The 10,836-nt window shown below is 29.8% G+C and overlaps 2 non-coding genes across 2 annotated transcripts; both read left to right on the forward strand.

The window, feature by feature from the left end:
- The first annotated feature begins 7,804 nt into the window (after positions 1-7,804).
- Mir100 (microRNA mir-100) lies at positions 7,805-7,903 on the forward strand. Its single transcript, NR_040128.1, has one exon. It is a non-coding gene; the product is annotated as a microRNA mir-100 (primary transcript).
- A 1,590-nt stretch (positions 7,904-9,493) lies between these two features.
- Positions 9,494-9,556, forward strand: Mirlet7 (microRNA let-7). The gene has a single exon (NR_040129.1). It is a non-coding gene; the product is annotated as a microRNA let-7 (primary transcript).
- Positions 9,557-10,836: the final 1,280 nt, after the last annotated feature.

Raw genomic sequence — 10,836 nt, forward strand, 5'->3', positions numbered from 1 at the left:
TATTGTTACAATAGCAGTTGAAAATATTAAAAATGTTTACGGCACAATTTTTTTTTATAAGCATTTAAGTTAAAATGTTGACAAAATTTATCAAATTTAAAATTGAATAATTATTTTGTAGTTAAAAATTTATAAAATGTTCAACTTTTATATCTAAGGCTTGAAAATTTAAAACAAGATTCCACGTAAATATTTAATTATGTTGCCAAAAATTCTAAGAAATACATAATTACAGTTTATTTTTATAGTCATTTTAATTTTCAACTTAGACGAAATTACATATTAAAAAACCTGGAATAACTATTTTAGTTATTTTGTTGTGATTGTAATGATTGTATAATATTATTTGTGGTTACTTGAAACTTCTAAAGTATACTATTATATATCTATGATAGTACAACGGTTTGTTGTTGATGTATATAACGCGTTACTTGATTGATATTGTGATATGGTTAATTTGGAATTTATTATTAATACCTATTATAGGTCAATTTTTTTTTAATACTATAGATAAGTATAACTATAATAGGTATGTCTAATACCTAGACTGACAAACCGTCTTCACTCAGAATCGTTTTTCTTATCCAGTGATATTATATCATTGAATTCAAATTTAATACTATCCATTATACAGTGACCCACTTGTAACCTACTGTACAGCAGAGCGACATACACTTACCCACCTTTTTTTCTATGAATGTCAATAATATTTTAAAGTTTGAAAACGTATTATATATTGTTACAGTTGAAAAATATTAAAAATGCAGTCACAATTTTTTCTTATAAGCATTTAAAGTTCAAATGTTGTCAAAATACATAAAAATCACGAAAATGTGCAAATTATTTTGAGTTAGAAATTCATAAAAACTTTTATTTGTGAATCTAAAATTAGAAAATTTAATACAAGATTCCTCATTAGTACCTATGTCTACCTTTATCAAAAAAAAAATATCTACCGGAAAGTTAAATTAAATTTTTACGGCGTTGTGTATTCTCTCGATTTCTCAAGTAGGCATGAGTAGGCATGTAGCGATTTTCTTATTTTCTTGTAATTAAAATACGAATACTTGTAGATATACCTAAAATTTACATCATATATTATAACATCTTATCAATTCCCATACTTGATAAAATGTACAAAATATTTTGAAGCGTTATGAGCTGTTTACGGACATTTTAAATTTTAAACGCTCAGAACCGTTTTTCTTATACAATGATATTGTATCATTGAATTCAAATTTAACATCATCCATTACAGACTATACAGTGATCCAATTGTAACCTACTGTAAAGCAGAGTGACATCCACTTGCCCACCTTTTTTTTTGAGCACCCCCTGTTAAAATCTTCTGGATCCGCGCCTGGATCATAATATTGATAATCTATAGTGCAATATTTGGTACACACCTCCGTCCTCCCTACAATAGAAAAACTTAAAACTGAATTAAAGGGAAAACAAGTAACTATTGTTTTATTTTATTTTAAAAACATTGTTACCTATGTTATATTATATTATATTATTATATTTGATTTGATTTAAATTTTATCTTTTACATTTTTGGACAAATTTTTCTTGGATTATTTTAGGTAATCGCCCATTTTCCTCCCCTTTAATCCGTCCTTGAGTTTTCATTATTTTAATAATGCCACGTGAACAAATATAGCGTAGGTAAAAGCAATTCGAGTATAATAATATATGCATAACATATTGAACCGGCCGGGACGCCACGCCGGGTTGTTGTTCTCGCCGGGCGAACGCAATTTGCGACGTAGCTAACAGGGAAGGGCGGCATCGTAGCCTCAGCCAAGAATTTTATTTTGTGTTTGTGTTTGTGTTAGGGCATTGGTTTTGTAGAAAAATCATTTTCGGAAGTGCTAAAATTCGTGAATTCGTCGAGGCCATCACCTCATATTCATGCCTCCTACTCCTCGTTGCAAATGCACATTATAATAATATTATTATGCATAATACATAATTATTAACTACCTATGAATTTTAACAAAATTCTGTACTGCACTATAATAACTTACCAAATACTGGCCAATACTACTTTTCTTAATTTTTTTTATTATTACTATTGTCTATAACAACTTGATTGATTTGTACTGGTAACAAACAATATACGTTTTAAATTTCCTTTAGATGATTACATTTTATATTATACTATTTTTTGTTCTATGAAATAATCGATCTATATGTGCGTTAAGTCCTGCTAAAACACCACCTACAGTTTATGCATTTTTGAGAATAATTCGTTGACATGTATACAGTACCTACCTACTAAATAGTCAATATTATGCTCAAGTTGTCTATAAGCAATAAAATACATCCATCACTCCACTCAGAACATAATATTCTGTTGGGCCATTTGGTGCTCTATATGCAACCTCCTATACAGTTTATATACTTATTATAGTCTATAGATAAAAATGTATCTGACGCTATAGAAATCTGTCTATACGCATCTGCTATTAATTTAGTAGACATAATATTATAGCTATATTATCACATGTAGTTACCCACATAATATAAGATAATATTATAAAACAATAATATTATAGAGGGCAGAGGCACGTACACATTATAATATTATAATAATAATGATGATAAATTTATTTATACACATTACGCATTACGTTAGTCCGCAAATTGTGCGATAAGTTATTGTATTTTATTATTATTATGGTACATGCACAGTGCTACAGTAGTATAGGTTAGGTACATGGCGTATTGGCGTGCTAAAACGTAAAGTTACACCAGTCGGACGGGCGGCTGCCAGACGGACCAGACCGTAATAATATTGTTGCGCGGTGTGTAACCGGCGGGGAGCGCATGCGCGACTAACGCATTCTACCGTCTGGCCTTAACTCGGTCCCGATTGAGGCAGGTCAGTGTCAATGCACTTTAATGACGTTCGCAACTCATCCTCCGTTGCGCCAACAAGCAAGCAGCTCTCCACCACAATAATATTTCTCAGCTTCTACCGACCGGAAGATCGTGTATGCGATGATTTTTTTCCTTCCTTTCTTTCTTTCCGAGTTAATACAATTTTTACGGAATTTGTTTATACATGTCCCCGGTATCGGAACGGAATTATTTTTTAAACTTTTTCCGTTTTTTTTCCTCCATTCCTTGCCGACGATGATGACCACCCGGCAGACGGCTGCCAAAAGTCGACACAGGACGATGAGAGACGGCCAATCAGCGGACGATCGGAAATCATAATTTCAATGTGGCGATCAGCTATTGCGGAGATATCAGGTACGATCATTTTTGCATACAAAATAGTATAATAGGTATCTATGGTATTGTTTACGGTTTCCTTTATGAGTGTGTATACTTTTTTTGCCGTAAAAAATAACCGTCCGGCCCCGATTATTTTTTATCGCCGCCCGTGGTTAACATTTTGGTTTTGAGCTTTAGCGGCAGCGGCAGTAGTAGCGGTGGCGGTGTTGGCGGCGACGGTGGCGGCGGCGACGGCGGCGTTGTCTAGGTTATGGCTGGCGCGCGCTTGGGGTGAGAGTTCAACGGCCCCCGAGTCTGGCCGGTCATCCACCGCGAACGCGCCCCCCCCCCATCTGGGCGCGGTGTCAAAGGGGTGAAGGACTCGTCGACTACGGGTTGGGGTAGGTACGCTCGTTTCTTTTATTATTATACACTTCCCATTCAAGTTGAGGTGGGTCAAGACGCGTGAATTTCGCAATCCACGTCCCATCTGCGCTGCATGTTATATGACTTGAGTAGTACGTATTACTATATGATGTACGTTCTTTGTTTCACATGCCGCATCTGTCTCGGAGAACCGCGGCAGCACATAATATACAATGCTGAATATTTCAAGCGGAGACAATTCGGTAAGTCTTGTATAGAATTTCAATGACTATAACTTTTCGATTAGTTATAGGTACATAATTTATAATTATGATTTATAACTTGTATGAAATATTAAGATATATAAATATAATATAATATGTGTATAATGTGTAAGACATGTGTGTTAATAACGATATATAATAGTTATAATAATAATAATATCATAATACACAAGTGTGCCTGTGCAACGTTCGTCGCGTGCGTGTGCGTGGCGTGAGTGTTAAGTTTATTACAACGATAATGATGTAGACATAGGTCAGTAACTCTCGAGAAAGACCTGTACGGCGCGCGCTAAAATACATTGTCATTGGGCGACGACGCAACCTTGTGGAGACAACGACGTAGGTATATAATATTATGTATCTAAAATGCATTCAAGGTTAACAACCTATCTTATACATATATTATATTCTTGCACACACCATCGAAGTCGTCCCCACCTACCACCAACGACGTAGCGATATAATAATAATAACACTCATCACATTAATATTAGTTAGGTACCTAATATATAGTTACAACGACGACGAAAGTTACAATTTCCGTTGTTTTCGCTTGCTGTCTGCCGGCCGCGTCAATGACCTTTTCACGATTTTCGTCCTCATCCCGCGCGCGTTCGTCGACTATTGTCGATCCAGAGGCGTGTCCAGGATAACAATTCAGGATAGCCCCGGTTATAAGAAAAATTCGTACAATATAGGTAACTTTATATTTAATATATTTTTTTAAATGTGTTCAGTCAATTGACTGACAAATAAAAAAATTGAAGTATTAACAAATAATTTATATTTATATTAATAATATATTATTTTTAATTTTTATCATAATAAAATAATAATATTTATTAACGGTTCGCGGATACATGTTTTTCCTGGATAGCCGATTAATCTTACTTTTAATAATTTTGTTTATAGATAGATAATTGTACATGGCACAAAATATGATTGATACACGGCCACACGGGTACCTATAAATTATAATAAGTAGTACGCCGATGTATTCGCATTTCACTTTCAGATTTCAATGTTTGGTGTGTTTAAACAAAAAATTAATATATAATTTCTTGTTTTTAATTTAAAAATGCATATTTTGGGTATATTGTCAGGGTTCAAAATCAGTGTCGATCCCTCATACATTTCCAATTTACCTTGTGAAAAAAACGACCGTATTGCGCTATTTCCTATTATACTTATACAAAATGTCTTAAAGAGCCAACCGCCCATTGTCTTTTGTGTTGTACAACACCCACTGTCAGAAAAACGTACTTGGAGAGTTTACCGTTTTAATAATATTTATCGCGTACCTACCCATAAAATAATAGTCGTGGGTATAATATCATCATAACGTTTTATCGATCGCGCGCACACACACACACACACCCACAAACACAAACGACAATAACACACACTCGCCGCATGCATGCACGCACGAGTGCGCGCCTTGCCGGTTCCAGACGAAATTTCAAATTCGCTTTTCGCATTCCGTCCGGATACGTTTGCGTGCGAAACAAATGACAATGAATAAAACAGAGACGTAGGTCAGTAACACGCTGCGCTATGACTATTATACACGTGTACAATAATATCATGTGCATGGTACGAACATATTATTATAATTATTATCAGGTATATAGGTACGACTGAGAACTGCTGCGCAAACCGGAAGCACGCGCGCAAGTGCAGTACCTACTGCTTATCATCGGCGTTTTTACGAATCGGACGTTATAACTTATAATATTATTGCTTAGGTACGATATTATAATAATGACGTATAATATTATTGCAGCGTTATAAATATAGGTACCCTACTGTAAAGTATAAAATGATATGATCCATCTTGGGCGGATAACAATGTGTTTCGTATAGTGTTCCGTTGCGCAATAACAATATGTTTATATTAATATTATTCATAATAATAATTTTATAATCGGACGCGATGGCGATCCGAAAACAAAAGATTAAAAACAATGCACTGTATAGTATGATATAGGTATAGGTACTTATGGCCACGTAATATTATAATACAGCGTGTACTTGCCTACAATACAATAATATGGAAAAGTTTGCACACAAAAACATATTATGTTTAAAATGGAGACGAATATGCAATAATGCAATATGCACTATTATTGTTTTTTTCTCTTACAATTTTTTCCCCCTTTGCGTTGAGTATAGAATTTTTCCCCTCAGTAAAAAAAAAATTGGATTTCTTTGTTCTTGCGTGATTTACCCACGCTTACAATCATAATTTATAATGTTTAAAATTAGCAAAAATTTCTTGTTGAAAGTAAATAGAAAGTGGTTATTTAAAAAAGAAAAATTAGTAGTATAAGTACCTAGCATTCAGAAAAATATTTGAAAATAATTACTTTATACTTTATTTCTCATTTTTAATCATTGTACGCAATAGGTACAAACACATCGATTAATTAATAATATTTCAACTCCGTGCTTAACCTTTACAAATTTTTCGTAATGCAATTTATACAATTTGACTAACTATTAAAATTTAAAATTAACTATATATTTATTAATAAAACATTTGTATTTATTACTAATAAAAAGAAAATTATTTTACATATTTTATTTAACAAATTATTAATAATAGGATATGTAGCCTAATATATTTATATTACTATAATGTTTAAAATTTATTTCTAATAAATTTAGATTCAATAAGAATATAAAACATAAATTAACAATTTTAAATACGAATTTCTATAAATTATTACTATCAACAACTTTTATATATTATATTTAAAAATCTACTATCTTTTATAATTATGGTTTAATTTTTATTACATATGATATAATATAAATATAATCCTTATAATAATTATAAAATACAATTAAATTGTAAGATTAATAATTATATTGTGGAAGAACTGTCTTGAGTAGACCATTTTAAATTCTACTTAACTGAATAATATGCATTGTGGACGGCTTTACAAAAATAGAATATTGCGATTCGAATGCCAGATGATGTTTATAGATCTGTTGCGTTTTTTAACGGCAATGGTTGAGTGGCATAAAACCTAGTATGCATTATTACGCTGCCCTTTTAAATCTACGTTTAGAATAAGCTATTGATAACATTTTTTAACATTCCGTATCAATTACTATCCCTAGAGGATTTTTTAATCAAAAGCCAAAGGTTTTAATTAAATTCGTACATTTTTTTTATACACTATATAGTAAGGAAATTAAATATATTATCTGTAAATGCTATATAATATTTATTTGTTATATACTTTATTTGAAAATTATTATCATGGATATACTGTTAGGTATTTAGTGGCTTCGCACCAACTTGCCTACCTAATAAAATTCGAACCAATTTGATATAAACTGTTTTATACTTTTATATTAAACAAATTTAATGAGACAGTTCAATAATAATTTTCATAAATATAAGGTATTTACATCCGTTAATAGACGACAAATTTTGAGAAGTAGAAACAAAATATTATTAGACTTTCTTGGCATCTAATAAGTACCAATACTAGTAATACTTTTATTAGGTATATGCTTTGAATAGCAACAATTGTAATCCAACCTTTTATAAAATATATGCGTAGGGTTATGCTATATACACTTATATAAGTTAGGTATATTTCATAATACGTACAAAATGTTGACTAAAATACCTAAATTTATTGTATTTATAATATTTTTTTGGATTAAATAGTAATAATAGTACAACTGTACCTAATCAAAAATTTTTATTCGTTAAAGCAAAAAATAATCGACCTTGAATAATTATTGGATATTTGCCAAATAACTCTTATGCAAAAATTCAAGTTTAACCACTTATAGGTATAATAAAGATTTTTCTGACTAGATACATTTCATTTTACCTTAAACTATTAATTTAACTTTTAAAAATGTGACTGTAATTAATGATGATTATTTTGATTTAAAAATGAGAAAAATGTGAAAACTGAGTTGCTACGACCCGTAGATCCGAACTTGTGTCGCAAAGTTTAGTATCACAAGTTCGTTTCTAGAGGATACAGCCACTCAGTGCACTCATCTATTATAAAAAGTGCATGGCTTAAACAAAGAATTTATTAGATTTACTAAAATTTAGAAGAAATAAATAAAATAAAATGTGCTTATAAAATATTAGGAATATTTTAATAGAGAATTATGATTATAATTATTATTAAATAAACTGAATATTATAGTATCATATAACCATATAATAATCAATAGTCTGCAATAATTATACAACTACGACTTGGTAACTAGTCGTACGACTGCTTTTTCGTAATATATTATAATGAAATGAACTTATATGCAAACATTGAGAACTGTTTATCTGTTTATAAAAAAAAAGTATTCAGGTTAAATATAACAACCTATATAATTCCCAAAGATAACATTAAACAATTTCCATACATTTCATACATTTTATAACATAATATTAATATTATAATTTAGTTGTCAAATATAAGTCTATATAATACTTCATACTATTTATCAGTGTTTTTTAAGAGGATGTCAGCGTCACATATTGTGTTATCAGATAATAGTTATCACCGTCTATCACGTACAAAGTTAATTGCAACATCGCAATTCGCATTTCACATATTGTAGCCAAATTAGGTTAACACATATTATGTAGTGTCCTACGTAAGCATTATATTTTCATTTTTTTTAAAGTTATAAGTTAAACATTATAATTAATTGTCATTAACATAAATATCAATCAACCTTATAGTTTCTTAATAATTTAACCACAGGACACTAAATTAACAATATTTGTAATTTTTACAGTACTTTTTTTTTGAGTACTAGGTACCTAACTATACTACAAATGTTGAGAAACGCGAATCGTCTATGAAACCACTTTTCACTATAACGACGAGAGTGACTTCTTCTTAAATATTGAGTTTTGATTCCAAGGTTATAAAGTACCTATATACACTATTGTTACTTCAAATAAATATAAAATTTAATATAGATCTATGAGTGGTACAGATTACAGAAATACATCTTTTTTTGGGTAATGAATGTTAAATATAGGTACAGTGTACCTGGTACACGTTTTGCGTATGACTTTCATTATACCCATTTCAAAAAGAAAGCTTAATTTAAAATCATTTTTAAAATATCTACCTTATCATACCTTTTAAACCTTTGTCTTTTTTGTTATAAATGATTCAAAGATCTTTAAACCATAACAAAAAATGTTTATTCAAATTGTTAATGTAAGTAGAATATTCATTTATATTACATACCTACCTAATGTAAATTACAAGCTTAAATAAAATGACATTAAACATTATGTAGGTACCTACCTAATAACTTACTATTCTATTTTATTCAGTAGATATTACATTTTAATTTAGCTATCAAGTCTAGCCTTTAGGTTTGCGTTATTTTTAACATTAACAAAAATAAATGTATACAATTTTTAATTTCATATCAATGCTATGGAATCAATTGATAAAAGTTGATATATTTAATTATTTTTTAAGATTGAAATTAATTTATGAAATTGATCTTAATTATTATGAGTTATTTAAATAAAACATTTCTTAAAAATAATTCTGAATTATCATTTTCAGGTTTTATATTGGATATAAATATTATTTGGATATCTACGCTGACAAGAGTGAGGTAGTTGGTTGTATAGTAGTTTATTATTTGACTTTACTATACAATCGGCTAACTTTACTTCTGTCTGGCTAAAATGTCTTCATACAGAAGAAATATGATCGATTCAATCATTGGAATGGAGAACATTTTTCAAAATTTAATAATTTGCGCACACACAGCTTAAAATGTATACGAGCCAGGTACAATGTACGTAATATTGTACCTTCAATATTTTATTTAATAAAATATATGTTATATTTTATAGTGTTTATACAATATACGGTCTATAGTACTACGTATTGAGGGGGGGGGTCTGTCACACTGTAATATCGAGATATTTCCAGTGGTCTGACCTATAATTTGCTTGGACATCAACTGTCGACAATACTAAATTGATTTGTAATAAATATTCGACATTAATTAAAAAAATTACCTGATCTGAAATTTAGTCCGCCTCTGATTACGTAGTATATTTTGTATTATATAAACACACCGATTTTAAAATATTTCTTAATAATACGCTAAAACGTATTTTTTGTAACTAATTTTTGTATTTGTTTAATTAATTAATTATAATAAAATTATGTACCTATAAAATAATAAATTACTACCTATCATAAATATCTCTAATTTATGTAAGAAGTAAGTAGGCATGTAACACACTTTAATACCTCATGATATTACTAATGCAATGAGTGACTAAATACATACTCGTACTAATTAGTAGGTAAATATAAGGCATAATTGTATTAATTTATTTATATCGAACTATATAGTAAGTATAAGCTTATAACAGATTTTATTAAATATAATAGAATAATGAATATGAATATAATCGTGTTTACAATATTATAATATATTTTACACACACAAATATTACTCATGCACATTGCTATATTGTCCAACTTCTAATCTGTGTTAAAAATCGTAACTATTATTTATTTTTTTATCATCAGACTGTATGGTAGGTATATACGCACAGCCACAACAACAGTGTTTTACGAAATATTATAATTTTTTCACGATTAGCGAACGATGGTTACTGTGATACGGTTGACGTAGACTGGTGTGCAATGACTAAAAGACGTATCGTATTACTCGTAATTTTGATTACTTTAAATAATTTGATTAAAGTAGGTATACGAACTTGATGTCAAACTGTTATAGATATTTTTATCAGTCATCCCACTTCCACATTTTAACATTTATGCGTACATACTAAATAATGAAATCGTATTAATTTTAAACACACATATAGGTATTAGGTATATAATCTTTAATTTTTTTTTCTACTGAAAAACTATTTAAAAAAATGAATTAAGTACTTCTGTTTTTGTAAAATTGGATTATTACAGTCACA

This window comes from Acyrthosiphon pisum, chromosome X (assembly GCF_005508785.2).
Source record: "Acyrthosiphon pisum isolate AL4f chromosome X, pea_aphid_22Mar2018_4r6ur, whole genome shotgun sequence".
Taxonomy (NCBI): domain Eukaryota; kingdom Metazoa; phylum Arthropoda; class Insecta; order Hemiptera; family Aphididae; genus Acyrthosiphon; species Acyrthosiphon pisum.